Below are 17,562 nucleotides of genomic sequence, written 5' to 3'. Positions count from 1 at the left end.
CTTGACTTCGCTACAGATTATTTGTAAAAAATTACATACTAACATTTTGTAATTTTAATGTAGGGGCATAAACAAGTTTTCTTTTATTAAAATACATTCACGTTTGTATAAAATTTTATTTAGTATGAGATTTATAAGGGTTTTTAAGTACCGAAACCTATTAAATTCACCTGTCCCCTTCCCAGAAGTTGTAACAAAATCTTTAATAACTATTTTTTTTCTTAAAGTAAGTTACTTAAAAAACATATGTTAGATTCCTAAATACTTAATGTATCAATTGAATGTCTTGTTATTGAAAAATCTAACATAATTTAACTACAAATTAATTAAAATTATAATCATGAAAAAGCAACCCGACCGGAATGTTCGGTTTAGTGACCGTTTTTTTTAGTTTTATAAACATACTACAAAAATATTTTCGGCACTAAATGATAGCACTATATTTCATTGTACATCGAGAAACTTCAATTTGAATTTAGTAGTTAAAAATCTGCTACAAGACGCGGACGCAGGTTGGATGGTTCTTCAGGAACGGTTTATTTGTTCAGATAAGTGACCATATTTTGTAAGCATTATTATACTTTCTCCAACTGTTTCTACTGTTGACACGTTGCAAAATTAGCTTAGTATTTAGTATAAAAAATGAAATTGTGATAACTATTATCGGTTATTTACAAACACTTTAAAAGTAAAAGAAAGTAATATTACGTGACTTCCGACTTGTGACTTTTCGTATGGTCACATATAATGGAACGGACAAGTCACAACAGGCGGAAAGCATAAGGCTTAGTTCACATTTTAAATAAATTATTTTTTTATTCACAGATTTTATTAAGAAAATTGGAGATTTTTAAACTGGTACGATTAACGTACAAATATATTTTTTATTACTTATGTGTTAAGGTGACGCCGCGTTAAAGTAAAAAACCGTTTTGGATATGTTTTAGATTGCTAGTTTTCTATGAAAGCCCGGCCTGGCCTTTCACAGAAAACAAGCAATGGAACAGCAAAAAATGGAAAGGGCGTAAGCGACAAAATAGTTTTGTCGCGTAATTTAAAAACCATAAATACATTTCATATAAGCTATGGGCAAATTAAAGTGTATGCTTGAACCAAGCCATGTACAAATTTGGAAGCTTAAATCACTCTCCTCTGTTGGAAAAATAGGAATCCTTTTTTTTTACACAGGTCTATTTGATTGATTATTCTGTGTTATAAAAGTTGACCAATCGTGTTATGCTATGGGTAAATCAAAGACAAAGACATGGTAAATACTGACAATGAACTTTAATTTCTTAGCTTTAGTCATTGAAAAATCGATATCGCTACAGCCAAATTATCAAGGCGTCGCCTTTACTTAACAATAACAAATATTTAAAATTTAAGTACCTAAAAGTTTTTTTTTTAATTTTGATTTTATTTCCACTACTTTTCTATCAGTAAAGTTGAAAATCATTTTGTGTCGTTGATATTTGCAGATTTATAATAACTAGACATCAGATTATATGCATTTGCATACTTGCATATGCAAATGCATATAATGTCACTTTTTAGGCGATAGTGCATATTTTGGCAATTTTTCGTTGATAGTGCATATTTCGGTAGTTTAACTTCCATGGGCATTAAGATTGCAATCGGAAAATGTTGGTAGAAAATTATTATTGGCGTATAATAAATAAATAAAAAGTCTTTATTTCAAGAAATTAAAAATCCTGGATTTTATGAAATTATAAAAATTGGCGCTTTTATTAATGTCACTACCGGAAAAGTCTTCAAAAAATAATAAATTTTAATATTAAGTGACTTTTGACTGTGCATATTTTGTGCATATTTCGACCATCTTTCGTGCATATTTGCATGGATATTTCGGCACTTTGATCGTGCATATAATCCGATGTCATTAATAACTTAGGAATTCGTAGACATGTGAACACATCTTTATGATTATGAGATGTTCGTCCCTCTAATTATTGAAGTTAAATCTATGAAATCAAAGAATTTTTTACTTTTATAAGTAGTGCAACAATAAAAATGTTTAAATAAAAGGTTTTTGTGTTATAAAAACTCCTTTAAATATGTTAAATGTTACTTACTCATGTAAAAAAATGAAAAATAACCTAGTGGTTGGGTCACATAGTCACACTATGGATTAAAAATAATTGCTACTCTTGTTGATCCTTGAAATTATCTAATTTTTTTTTAAGAAACAATTAAATATGCATGTCACTAGATTAAATTAACGAAGAAATCCATTTATTGCTGTATTTTTTTGTATTAAATTATATTTTACATTTAGTCGCACAACGGAATCTGTTTCGTCGAAAATTCGATTTTGTTTCAATAATATCAGAATAATATAACGATTTCAGCGTTCTTTTTAACTTATTCCATTAGTTCAATATTTTTCCTTGTATATGACATTCAAAAAAAGTTAAATAAATGACCTTAAAAAATATAGACATATTTTTGCAAGGGTACACGTTTTTTTGAAAATGCCCACCTACTTAAATAAAATGATAATATATATGGGTTAGGCCCCGTAACTTTGCACAATAACACACTGGAAAAGTAACACAACCAGTAACACACACAGTATGGTAACACAACGGAACTGTGTAAGGCTTAGTTTACAATAATATGTAAAATGCCATTCTATTAGAATAACTATTTTCAAAGTGTCTACTTTGTAACCTGAAAAATATTATGGTAAGGCATGATAAGATATTATAAGCTTTGACTTTTTTGAAGTGAAGTGAGTGAAGAGCAGCGGATGACGACGCAGCGGAGACAGTAGAGGGGAGCGAGTGAAGAGCAGCGGATGACGACGCAGCGGAGACAGTAGAGGGGAGCGAGTGAAGAGCAGCGGATGACGACGCAGCGGAGACATTAGAGGGGAGCGAGTGAAGAGCAGCGGATGACGACGCAGCGGAGACAGTAGAGGGGAGCGAGTGAAGAGCAGCGGATGACGACGCAGCGGAGACAGTAGAGGGGAGCGAGTGAAGAGCAGCGGATGACGACGCAGCGGAGACAGTAGAGGGGAGCGAGTGAAGAGCAGCGGATGACGACGCAGCGGACACAGTAGAGGGGAGCGAGTGAAGAGCAGCGGATGACGACGCAGCGGAGACAGTGGAGGGGAGCGAGTGAAGAGCAGCGGATGACGACGCAGCGGAGACAGTGGAGGGGAGCGAGTGAAGAGCAGCGGAGACAGTGGAGTAGAGCGAGTAAAGAGTAGCGGATGACGACGCAGCGGAGACCGTGGAGTGCAGCGAATGAAGAGCAGCAGATGACGATTTAGCGGAGACAGTGGAGTGGAGATTCCCGAGCGGCACAATGGAATTTAGTCGTAGCCTACTAAATAATTTTGAAAAAGGCCGTCGTGTTAATTATGTATGTGATATTAAAGCTATTAGGTATTTAACAAATAAAACACATAAACCAAAAAATATCTGTCTATCATTTATTTTATAAATTTAATCATAAACATGAATAGCTAATCTATGCTATCGATTTCAGGCACAGAAAAATACCCCCGTTTACATATTTGTTTTGGCGTATTAATCTTTCTAACAATATCTTCCCAAGGATATAGTAGTTCGTCCGGTTTTTCAGGCCACTTCCACGATTTTAAAGCTCTTTTCATAGCAGAAATAAGGGCTCCTTCCGCATTCATAGAAAGTACACGTCCAGGATATAGATTTTCTTCATACTTAAAAATCACAAAATCACCCTCTTGTACGTCATTTTTTATACGGATAGCTAACGTAATACAAATAAAGAAATAAACTCGCAAAGTGTCAAATTCTGAAGATATAAGCAACCAAAGTTTTATTATTACAATTTTAAATCATTTATTACCAATATTAAAACTTTAGCACCTCATTATCTTCAAGGTGTAACACTTAACGCGTTTTCGTCTAAGATTTTCTCTTGTTTGTATTGATGTGAGCTATCCATTTATTGAAAGAATTATATTTTGTGAACGCGATTTGAAAATAAAATCGGCCAAGTGCGAGTCGGACTCGCGCACGAAGGGTTCCGTACCGGTATAGAGCGAAAGTAGACAAAAATTGTGTTTTTGTATGGGAGCCCCCCTTAAATATTTACTTTATTTTAATTTTATTACTAATTATTAAAGTACAAATACAATTAAGAATTTTGCGAAAATTTCAAGTACCTAGCTGTTACCGTTATTGATTACGAGCAAAAAAGCCAAAAAATCACGTTTCTTGTATCGGAGCCCCCCTTAAATTATAACTTTATTTTATTTTTAGTATTTGTTGTTATAGCGGCAACAGATATACACAATTTGTAAAAATTTCAGAATTCTAGCTATAGCGGTTCTTGAGTTACAGCCTGGAGACAGACAGACAGACAGACAGACGGACGGACAGACGGACGGACAGACAACGAAGTCTTAGTAATAGGGTCCCGTTTTTACCCTTTGGGTACGGAACCCTAAAAAAAACAATAGCGGACAAGTAGGTAGGCCAGGCTCCACACAAAAATCTTCATAACCCTATGTGCTAGCAGTAAATCATTACGAATATTTATCCAAAACAGCTCTCTCGTAGTATGTGTACAAAGCTTTATGTAACACACGGTAACACTCGGTATCACACAGTAACACACTGGAATGAATCGCGTGGCAATTCTAACCTCAACTTAATTTTTCACTCTTGAATTTGCTTTTTCTACGTGATTCACACAACAATTCATGAACTACGAACAGTTTCTATGTTGGGAGACTCTTAGGTAATGTTTTTATTTACTTACTTTAATAGAATGATCGCTTTTTTCTCCAATAAAACAGTATCTGAATTTTCTGCAACAGACGTTGACGTCACCGTAATCCTCCAAAGATGGCTACTTGACATAGCTGTCAAATGAAATGTCATGAAGAGATGTTGCCATATAAATAAAATATATTAGGGTAGCCGTAACAAAAAGAAAATAATATAAAAACGAGTAACACACGCCAAGGCAACACACTGGAAAAAAAGTGGAGTCATGTATATTTTATGAATAAAATATGATGAGATAATTATTTATAACTACATAACAAGCACTATAATATTCAAAAAAGTAAGGGTTTAAATATTGCAAGAACTTTTTACACAAGTAGATAACAAAAAATACGATTTTAACGATTAAAAGTTTAAACAATGGCGTGGGGTCAGTAAAATTTTCATTGACTAGAAAAAAAAGAGGAATTATAAAATCTAATGGTGAGCCTTAGATTAATCTGAGACATCATTACTACTGTAAATAGGCTCGTAAAAACACTGCACACGTAGTTTTTAACATAAAAATGCATAAAAATATTTTTGGTAAGCAAGGAGTGAAGGATGAACTAAGGAGTCACACGCTTTTTTCGAAAAGTGCATAGTTACGGGGCCTAACCCATATAATATTGGCAAAACACGTTAAAACAATGATTTAGAAGTAAGTATTAAATTTAATATTATCATTAAAAAGTTTCAAGTAACTATTTTCCTCTCACCCCAGCCAAAGAATACAATATTATGCACTACGTGAACCCCAGCTACAACATGACGTCACGTCATATGCCATAGCTCAAAACAAAACAGCTGGCGTACTATAATACTTTATCTATGAGTTGGCGCCTAGCTGACGACTAACCTAGGTTGCAAAGAGAAAGGAGGGACAGACGCGTGCGCCGCATTCCGTGAGAGAATTTGGAACAGATCATACCTTATATACGTTGTTGTTTCTTATTAGTTTATTAATTGTGTATATTATGTTTGTGATCACCTGGTGATTGTGTATATGTTGTTTATTGACAACTTTTTATGCGTCTTTTTTATTATGAGTCTGAAGTACACAGCGACATCTGTGCCAAGCTTTGCATAAACAACTCCATTGACATTTCATCGAAACAAATTACACATGCTTTTTGTTTCAAATATGTGTTTTAAAACTTTTTTTATTTGCAAAAAAAATGTCTTTGTTAAAACCTGGCAAACAGCTCGATTTTTCTTTTCATTTTGTTTATCGAACATAGCCTTCTTTTTCTTTTCGTTTCTTTCAGGTTTCTTCTTTTTTTTTTCTTTATTGGCTTTATCTCCTTCTTTCTGTTTTAATGTCTGAATGACGACTCTCTAACGTCCTGATGCGTTATCACTTCTGCATTTGCTGTGTACATTCTTCCTCTTGCCTTTTCCAGTTTGCGTTAGCGTATATTTTGTAATAATAAATCTTCAAAAGATATTTTCTACGAAGCGTTTAACACAGTTTAGCGCTTGGAAAAAGGATTCGAGTTTAATCCAGAACAGTAGTTGATTTTCTTCAGGCATATATTCAGATCATAGATAATAATGAGCCACGAGCGGCTGTTTCTTCTTTTGATGACCCTTCGAGATGTTTTTACCATCTTTTAGAGCTTCTGGGTCGAAATTGTGCTCAGGCACGGCATTTCTATTAAAGGGATATATTCCACTTTATTCGAACCCCTTCTTGATTACATTGGAATCAAGTTGTTCCCAAACCCTTCTCACTGTCACCGAAAACTGATCTTTTGGTAATTTTCACCCTTATGTTGGCGTTGCCATTTAACCATTTCCATGTCCATGATGCAGTGGTTGAAGTAGATGGCTTGAGTGTGGTGGCAATTTTATGATGGTCTTGTCTTTGCAATATTGTTTTAACTGTGAATTCAATTTGGCATCGGAATTAATATCATCGCTGTCATCGTTTTCTTCATCACCAGAATCTAGCAAATTTTCGAGCTCATTTTGTAGAGTTAGTGTAGAAGCTCTACTAGTGATGGTACAATTGGGTCTTGTGATTCATTTAGGAGGGTCAGGGTAGTTCGTGACCTCTTTGAAGGGGGACACAGATCAGTTTCGTTATTATATTTTATTTTGAGTAGTCTCAATATTTCAGTCTCAACCTTTTCCTTTAAAATTGTATTAAAAAATTTGCTTTTATATCAAGGATCCTATTATTACTGATGATGCTGATATCAAAGACTTCTATTTAAACTGAATAGAAGTCTTTGGCTGGTATTCGCAACAACCCTGCTTTCTATTGACTCCTCCCATGCTCTTGTTGTAGTTGAGTACAATGATCGGTTTAAGTTATATGTCAGTCTGTTGTATTTGTCTTGCGTACAGATTAGCGTTTACCGATTACCGTTAGCGTCTCGCCATACCATAATATTTGCCAAATCGGAACAGTATGTAGCCTATAATATATACTAATGCTCGGTTCCTATATCTAACGAATCGTCATTGTACATCAGATACCAAACGTTTTTCACTTACGGGTAACGAACCGTTAAAGACGTTTCACAGTTATTTTAGCTTCTACCTGCTACGAACAGTCGTTAGTAACGCGCTAAACAAAGCCCTCCCGACGGTAATACTGCGTTTTGATATAATAATAATAATAATAATAATAAAGTTTATTTGCAACTACATTCATTCATACATGGTGCAGATTTACAAGATAATATATAATTCCAATTAGCAGCCGCAAATTGGCTCATGCTCGGCATGTGCCGTACACCCAGGGGCATATTCAGCGCCGGTCTTCCGCAAGAGCCATTGGTGACGACATGGGTATCACTATAAACCAAGTAGAATAGCTAGCAAACACTTTAGATAAAACACAACATAAATATATATACATATATTTATGTTGTATTTTATGATATATAGATAAAATACAACATAAAAAAGAAAAATAAAAATTATATCTACTACTTATTATTAGGTAACTAAAAAATTGGCGCGACGGCCGACGACTGACTGTGTCGCATCGCGACAAAGCTGTCTCGCGAGTCGCGCCGCTGCTACAGGTAACTATAATATTATTGGCAACACACGACGTCATGAATCTGTGGTGAAATACTTGCGTCATTTGTCAAAACAAAAATAAATTCCATTGATTCCTCCAGATTAATTTAAATGTAATGACCTACTATTTCTATTATTAGTATTGTTGCCAATTACTTCTTTGGTACAACAACCCTTTTAGTTATGCCAGTTTGTGCCATAGCATCAGCATATAGCTGACTTGAGCTCTCCTCTAAGGTCGGTGATTCTGTTGACCTAGCCTGCATATATATACTTTGATTAATAGCATATGCTTGAGCCCTTAATGTTATTTGTTTATTTTGCATATTATTATACTTCTCAATTAAGGTGCCTGAGTCTAAACCTGGAGGAACACCTCCAAGGGCATATTTTGCAAAGATATTAAACTTAGTCTCACTATATAACTTTTGTTGATGTACATATTGTTTCACAACTTTTGATATCATCTGTTCTCTCACATTTTTGTCTGTAATCTTTTTAGTAGATGTAATCATACAGACAATGGCACATGCCATATCTGAATCTACTAAATATTGTCCTCCTGAAGAAGAACTTTCGTTTATTATCTTAAGGCATTTGACTTCCTCTATATTTAACTCTTTTGACATCTCCAAAATCATTCTCTGGAGAAAATGGCACCACATAAAGGTGTCATTAATTTGGACCCTGACTTACCTAAGCAGTAAGATATAGCCTTTGAGAATGTTACCATTGCAAGCAATCCTGCTTGTCTAAAAGTCAGAATTATTTTGCCATCAATGACATTTTGGTCATATACTATATCTTTAAATGTTGATACTATAACCACTTTTACAGTTAGTCTTTTAGCCTGGCTAGTAGTATCAGTCTTGGCATATGGAAACCTAAATTTAATGGCCTTATCTCCCTTCTTCTTCTTCTCAGATCTTATGAAAGGTCCATACTCAAATAAGATTTTTGCACAGAATTCCAATGCCCTACTAGGTCTACCATCAACTAACTGTTCATTGAAATCCTTGCAGTAGTTATTAAATTTAGACATTAACTCATCAAAGTCAAATTCTGCTGATGAGTATCTGGTGGAGAAGTCTTCTGGTGTGACTCCCAATATACACGCACTTTTGACTACCTCAGCTGTAGAGATAGCAAGAGGTGTTATTCCAGATGCTGTATATTCTGCTACATCAGCATCTGTTATTGATATACCAAGTTTATTGGCAATAGTATCCATCGTCATATTCTCTGCCATATTGCTCTTTAAGTATCTGTTTAGCACTTCTAAGTTGATGTTTTATTATTTCAGTTTCTGATAATGATAAATTTGTCTTACCAGCTTTAACAACTTGTGGCTTGTCTATCACTTTACTACCAGGTATAAATAAGTATATCTTTGAGTCGCTATTGCAACTAACAATAGGACTTGGGAAAATATTACCACAAGGACAATTTTGGTAACTGACTGTATAGATTATAAAATTATCCAATTGACAAGTGAAGAAACAATTCTCTGTATCCTGTGTTAATGTTATAATATACTTGTTGAACATTAGTTCAATTTACCCCTGCTTTTCATAAATATCGCCTATTCTATTAAAAACCTACTCATTTCAAAATTTTATACGTGGGAGAGCCATGCTTCGGCACGAATGGGCCGGCTCGACCGGATAAATACCACGTTCTCACAGAAAACCGGCGTGAAACAGCGCTTGCGCTGTGTTTCGCCGAGTGAGTGAGTTTACCGGAGGCCCAATCCCCTTACCCCTACCCTATTCCCTTCCCTACCCTCAACTATTCCCTTCCCTTCCCTCCCCTATTACCCTATTCCCTCTTAAATGGCCGGCAACGCACTTGCAGCTCTTCTGATGCTGCGAGTGTCCATGGGCGACGGAAGTTGCTTTCCATCAGGTGACCCGTTTGCTCGTTTGCCCCCTTATTTCATAAAAAAAAAAAATGGTAACCAATGTTTATTAACGGCTCAATCACTTAATAATCACTTAAATCATCTGCGTTTTATTTAATTTGGTTTGTTACGATCATAGACATAGGTTACGATGAAGAAATAAACATTATAGTGGAAAATGTAGTTTTACCCATTATTACCGAAGAGAACGAAACACAAAATTCTTTTTTTTATGACTCTTTGGCCATAATTGAACATTGATACCTAATTGAAGGAAATCCCTCAAACTTATTTTCATAAATCTCTGGACAAGTAAATATTTAACTTACTTGTTAAAGAAATCTGATATCAATGTTGCTCTTTCTGTCATGATCTATGTAATTTTCATCATCTGCATTGTTTCCCATGTGTATTGCTTTTGCAACAGGGATTTCTACTTCTGGTGGTATATCATCCAGGTTATTTTGAATACAAATATTATGTAACACAGCTGTAGCTATGCTCGTAACATCATTAAACGCATTGTCAGAACTACAACTGGGAACCTCCTCTTTAAAACATACCTTTCAATACAGTTTCTGGTTCGAATATGGGAATCATTGTAAAGCTGTTCACCTCTTGTTTGTGGGTTGGAAATTGGTGTTAATAAATGTGGTCTCAAGAGGTATGCACTGTCTCCAAGTAGTTATTGATCTGGAAAAAATAAATTGTAATGTAGGTACTGAATATTAATTGAGTTGTATAGGTACTTCAAATAATAATCAAAATCAAATACATATACTTATATAAGTCACGGGACTGAGTCATAACAGTCTCACCAATTTAGTCACATGACACAAGTTATATGACTTGACAATGTAAGTGCAATTAATTATTGCTTTTCACAAGTATTCAACTACCTCGTAATTCTGAATTATTAAATATAATGGCATCGTGCGCTGACCCTGGCCAACGAGCCACAATAAAGCATTGCAAACTGCTTGTACATTGATGGAAAATTAGCCTTTCCGATTTCTGAACTCTTCTATCAGCTGTGAACCTGTGTAGAGTTAAAAAATTATTTATTTGAATAAATTAGAAATTGACAAGTAACCACTGCCTAAAACCAAAAAATATAACTTACATGGTGATTGTATTCTTATGTGCGTGCCATCAATTGCTCCAAGAACTCTAAGAAATCTAGCAATGCAAAAGATCCTCAGTATTGTTATGGATGTAAATGCACTTGCTATAAAGCTGTGCTATGGCATAACTGACATCACGCACTATACGGCCAGCCGATGCTTTTGACACCCCAACAAAGATTGCTACCTAGTAATAAGGCCGCCATTGTGACACCTGAATATTTTGTCTTTTTTCTTGTATTCCTTAATTTGTATCTTTATAAGTGTGCACAATAAAGAATATTTCATTCATTCAAAGTCAGCCACCGACAACAGCATTGTTCCCAATGCAATCTCAACGTCAATAATAGTTGGTGCATGGGATGAATATTGTATGCCATGATTCCAGTGATTATGATTATTGTATCTAGTCGAATATAATCGTAGTAAAAGTATAACTCGTGCGCGATAAGTTGGGTCCTGAGCGCGGTGACGTCACAGTGGCGTGTTGTGAACACAACTAGCAGCCTTCCGCGACTTCGTTCTGGTTTTTTTTTCCACCTAAATTTCTTGGGGAAGACACTGTTTTTTACTTAATCCTTTTTTAACTATTTAAATACATTATGACACTATTTAACTATGTATAAGTGAAACACTTAATTCTAAGGTTTAAAACTACAACTTTTTAGGTTATACTTAAATTTATTTTATTCTACACAGAATCTAATTTTCGTCACTACTAAGTGTAGCTATACCTTCTAGAGCTTGATCTTTGTCCTAAGTCGTACTAGAATCCGATACCTCTTCTGATAAAGTGAACATGATTTTTTCATTTTACGTTAATATTATTATTAAATATTAAAGTGAACATAAAACTAGGGATTGTGAAAATTTCAACTCTCTAGCTATTACCATTCTTGAGTTCTGACATACAGAGTGAGTCTTGAGTCTGGTGACATACAGACGGACAGACGAAATAAAATAAATATAATTTAAGGGGGGCTCCCATACAACAAACGCGATTTTTTACGGCCTTTTTTGCTCTATATCACGATAACCGCCAAGCAAAAAAGGACATCATTCCGTTCAGGCCATGTCGGTCAATGCTGACCGCGTTTTTGAAGTGTATTCAATCAACTCATGCAGGCCGTAGGACAGGGCTATCAACCATATAGTCATATGTATTGACCCGCGTGGCTCCGTAGATACGGAATATCATGTTGGTTTTCAGAAAATGTAAAGGACTTAGAAAAAAAACACAAAAAAGTAGCAAAATTATTTTTCCGCGAAAAAAAATTATAGTTTGCTTAGCAGGCAGTGTTCTGACTTAAAACGAATATTATTATAATTTATAAAATATAGTGTTTTGACATATGTTATTTTATTCTTGAGGATGAATGAAATTTTAAAATATTTTTTTATATAATTGTGACATTAAATACTTAGGATAGATATTACTTAATATGAAAATATTTTTTAAAAATATCGAAATAAAAATTTCTGTGCGTGCGATCTGCACGAGTTAGTCTATATATGTATAAGTCTGAAAGTATGTGTATAAGTGTGAATTTATGTATAAATAAGTTGATGTGTGTACCTATATGAATTTTTGTGAGTAAAAATTTTAATTAAAAACTCTTTATATTATGGGGAGCGTATACTTTATTGAAGTAAATTTTGCATATAAAATAAACATCAAAACAAAAACAAAGAACGTATTAATTATTAATCAAAGAAATAAAAATGAAATTTAAAAAAAGTACAACAAATTTTGCAAAATTTAGTAGTTAATATTCATAACTAGCTGTTGCCCGCGACTTCGTCCGCGTGGACTTCAGTTTATAGCGCGCGATATCAACAAAATTTGTGTCAAAAGCTTTTATAAAAAAAACCCTGGTACCCCTTAAATCAAAACAGCTGTGCAGTGTGCACATAATATTTCATTTTTTTTAAATTAAACTTTATATATTATGCCAAATTTTAAAGCTTATTTAGCCCCCTTAACTTTACCCATAAACTATTTATCATTGATAGGTTTAAGGTTACGTCACTGTATAATGTATATTATATGTATCATGTAATTTATAAAACAATAAATATATATTTATTTATTATATGTATAATATATTATAGTCTATTCTACTAAGTATATATATAAATATATATTACTTATATTTAAAAAAAAATAAAGTGTCCATGGCGTGATGGACCACAATTAATTAAAATTCATAATATTATTTCAATTATCCTTGGTGCGAAAAATCTAAATAATAAAATAACGAAAAAAGGATATGGACGAACAGTCCATAGACGGCCACAATTTTATAATAAAAAAAATGTATATTATATAAAGTACTGACTTATTAAATAACGTAAAAAAGAAATAACAATCGAAAAAACATCGAAACTCAAATGTATGATGATACCACCTCTTATAGAAAGATGTTAGTCAAGCGTTAGCGCGATGTAAAAGACGCACGGCGGCATCTAGTATGAATTTTTGGAACTAACTTAATTTGAACAAATTTTCGTATTTTCACCCCCTTACAACCTTTTTTCCAGTAAAAAAGTAGCCTATGTCCTTTCTCAGGCTTTAGACTATCTGTATACAAAATTACCGGTTCGGTAGTTTTGGCGTGAAAGCGAGACAGACAGACAGACAGACAGACAGAGATACTTTCGCATTTATAATATTAGTATAGATTAAAAATATATATATTTAAATACCAACTAAGAAACATAAAATTTATTTAAGAATATTAGCAAAACACTCAATCAAGGTTTCTCTACGCAAGTGTCACAATAAGTGGGAACTTTTTTTGTTTTATTTCTGGCTACTACACGTCCAAATGTAGAAACATTATATTTGTAATATTTGTAACACTATGTACACATGTATATATACACTTACATTTGTAACACTCTACACACATACGACGCACCTTTAGAGAAGGACCTTCTTTCTTCTGAAGGACATGTTTTTTTCTTTTCGGCCGCTCTCAAGAAGCTTCAAATGTAGATGAATTAGTTAGGTAGTTCTTCATAATTTCTTTTCTCATCTCCACAATAGATAATTTTTTGTTAGTGACAGATTTATATAAGACCAAAGCATTCACCATGGCAACATTCAAAATTAAATCAAACGCAAGTTTTCGGTACCATTTCAAAGATTTTCTTAGTGGTGTTTGGTACGCCGCCATCTTATCCGAAAGATCCACTGCTCCTTTTGCTTTGTTATAATCGAGGACTATAGCCGGTTTCATAGTTGTTTTATTATGTTTTTTGATGGACAGAAAACGCGTTGAATGTTTCGTGGATAGGACTAAAACATCTCTCTTATCTTTTCATCTTAAAACGGTTATACCGTCATCACTCTCTTTGGCAATAAACTGGCCTTTTTTGAGCTTGGTGGAAACAATAACTTTAGGGAAATGTTTGCGATTTTTGCGTAACGTTCCGATCAAATTCAAAAAAGTGTTTCGTTTTTCATGAGCTCTCTAGCTAAACTTACACTTGTATACCAATTATCTGTGTATAAGCAATGCCCTTTATTCAGAAGATCTTGGCAAAGGTTCATTACAACACTTTGAGGTGTAATATTTATTTGCTCATGTTGTTTGCCAGCGTATATATTAACTCGGTATGTATATCCTGGTAAACAGCACAGTTTGAAGAGCTTTATTCCGTACTTATGCCTCTTTTGTTTATTATACTGGCGGTATATTAAACGTCCTCGAAATGGGACCATACTCTCATCTATACAAATGTCTTGTCCAGGAACATAATTACTCTTAAAGTTGTGATTAAGCTTATCTAACAAAGACTTAACGCGGTGAAGTCGATCTGCTTTATTGGCATCATCATCTTGTGAAAAATGGATCATTTGCAAAAGCAGTTCAAATCTATTCCTTGCCATTACTGTACGTGGAAAGTTTTGACCCATAATTTCATCTTTGGACCAATAGTCGCTTATTTTAGGAAGCTTAACTAAACCCATATATATAATCAAGCTAAAAAAGCATTTCATTTCGGCAAGGTTAGTTGGAAACCATTTGCGGATTTTCGCACTTTTTGATGCTTCTGCTGTTCGAGTTATTTTAGCTATAGCAAAAGCATTAGTGCATTTAACAATTTGTTCCAAAATACCATCCGTGATCAAAAGAGCAAAGAAATCAGCAAGAGATTGTTTAGTCATAGACAAGCGGGCAGAAATAGGCATGCCAGAACATTCGGTGAAAGGAATTAAATTACGCTGATTACCTTTAGGGTCTGTCCACTTCGATGATGAAGCACTCTCCAAATTCTGGATGGCGTGCTCAATATAATATCAGTACTCTCGCTATCGCTAGAAGATAGAATCTGCAGGCGCCTGTATCCAGATCGGGGAGGTTGAATATTTTCTTCTTCGTCAGAACTAAAGTTAAAAGTTTTTTCTAGAAGATCAAATTCTATTGTTTCGATCTGTGGCGGTACCCACAATTCGCCTAACATTCCTGCATCGCGCTATCGAAGTTTTCTGAGCGCGTCGGTATATATACGACAGCTGAGATGTATCTCGTGGGCTTCGGCCTGACTGGGCATACCACCTCGCTCGGTCGGAAGATCTTCCTTTGCGGTGACCACGCATAGTCCCACATTGGTGACCCTCGACAGAACACGCCTCCTTCATCATCTTCACTCCCCGACCCTCCGCACCGCGCCAGCCAGCATCGCCTCATCGGGTACATCGTCCACAAGCCGCAACGTACCGCAGCCTGGGCGACTCCGCATCGGCATCATCGGGCTTTCTCACTACACCGACCGGTCAGCAAGCAGAGCACATCTCTCCTGGTCAGCACGTAGCATCGGCCCCGCACGGCAGCTATCCGACTCACTGGATCCCGTGCAGCAAGCATCACAGTTTCGACTCACCGAATCTCACTGGCACTGGCGACTCAAGCGACAAGACTTCAAGATTCGACCTCCGGTCTTCGGGGGGGAGTGATGTGGCGGTACCCACAATTCGCCTAACATTCCTGCATCGCGCTATCGAAGTTTTCTGAGCGCGTCGGTATATATACGACAGCTGAGATGTATCTCGTGGGCTTCGGCCTGACTGGGCATACCACCTCGCTCGGTCGGAAGATCTTCCTTTGGCCGCCACGCTCATATCCCACATTGATGTGGCGGTACCCACAATTCGCCTAACATTCCTGCATCGCGCTATCGAAGTTTAAGGCCTTCGGCCGAAGCCCACGAGATACATCTCAGCTGTCGTATATATACCGACGCGCTCAGAAAACTTCGATAGCGCGATGCAGGAATGTTAGGCGAATTGTGGGTACCGCCACAGATCTGAGTCATCATTTCTTGATTAATATCGAAATCTTCGAAATCATCCATGAAGAAATAGGTATAATAAAGGACATCATTCACGAAAGTGCCGGCCAGAAAGAAAAAAATATATATTCGGATAGAATACACAATTCCTGACATTTTTCACTATGACGTCCAATCTGTGCGCCCAATGGTTACGTCGTAATAAAATAATTTAAAAATAATCCTTTTGTGATAAAAAGGTTGGAGTGTCACTATTAAAAGCATGGATATCTTACGTTATGATATAATACTTGATAGTAAAACACAGTGGTAAGGTTGATAAATAGTATTGGAAAAAAGTATTTAGTCATAAAATAAAAATAAAAAATATGTATCAAGTACTAGCTGTCCCGGTGAACTTCGTGTTACTTTAAAACCTTCCCTGGACTTCTACGAATATTTTGAGACTAAAATCAGCCCAACCAGTTCAGCCGTTTTCGAGTTTTAGCGCGACTAACACATTTGAAAATCCATTTTTATATATAAGAAGAAGACTAACTGTCCCGGTGAACTTCGTGTCACTTTAAAACCTTCCCTGGACTTCTACGAATATTTTAAAACTAAAATCAGCCCAATCCGTTCAGCCGTTTTCGAGTTTTAGCGCGACTAACACATTTGAAAATCCATTTTTATATATAAGAAGAAGAAATATAAATAGACTAAACAGCATTTGTTTTGTTTAATCGATATTACAAGGTAATGACAACATTACTAAGAAAAAAACGCTCTGGCAACTCTGGCAAGGTGTGATGGCGCTGGGAGAAATAGACGATATTAACCGCAAGATTCCTGCTTAGAATCAGTGGTTATAACTAATATAATATATACAACAACCAAATAGATACAACAACCAAAGATATACAAAAAAAAATTGGCAATGCCTGGAAAAGATTCTGGTCCTTTAAAGAAATAGTAAAATGCATAAGTATAAACATGAGCGCCAAAAGAAAACTATTTAATACATGGATTCCACCCATTCTAACATAAGGGTGCCAAACTTGGGCACTAACAAAAGCTCACACAAGTATGCTGGAAGTTGGGCCGAAGGCTATGGAGAGGAGTATGTTTGGAAAGAAAAGGATAGACAAAATAGAAAACAAGGAGTTGAGAAAAATGACAGGTGTAACTGATGTAACATATAAAACTAAAAAATTGAAATGAAACAACAATGATTTTGAGAGGGCCAGACAAATGGACAAAAATAATAACATCTTTGTATTTATTTATTTATTTATTTATTTATAGGAAAACATACAGCTTTTAACACACAACAATTGTAAGTAGTAGAGTAGCATATTTTGTAATGTATATAAAATAAATGTATTGTTCTTCTGAATAAAGGCTAATAACAATAATAAGTTAATGACGTACAATTAAACATTTT

General features: G+C 35.1%; 1 protein-coding gene across 2 annotated transcripts in view; it reads left to right on the top strand.

The window, feature by feature from the left end:
• LOC121725368 (dipeptidyl peptidase 9) overlaps positions 1-17,562 on the top strand; it is a 139,270-nt gene that overhangs the window by 10,323 nt on the left and 111,385 nt on the right. The gene's annotated exons all lie outside the window — the stretch shown is intronic.

Source organism: Aricia agestis, chromosome 3 (genome assembly GCF_905147365.1).
Source record: "Aricia agestis chromosome 3, ilAriAges1.1, whole genome shotgun sequence".
Lineage (NCBI taxonomy): Eukaryota > Metazoa > Arthropoda > Insecta > Lepidoptera > Lycaenidae > Aricia > Aricia agestis.
The sequence above is the reverse complement of the archived record's forward strand: the minus strand, read 5'-3'. Positions and strand labels throughout refer to the sequence as shown.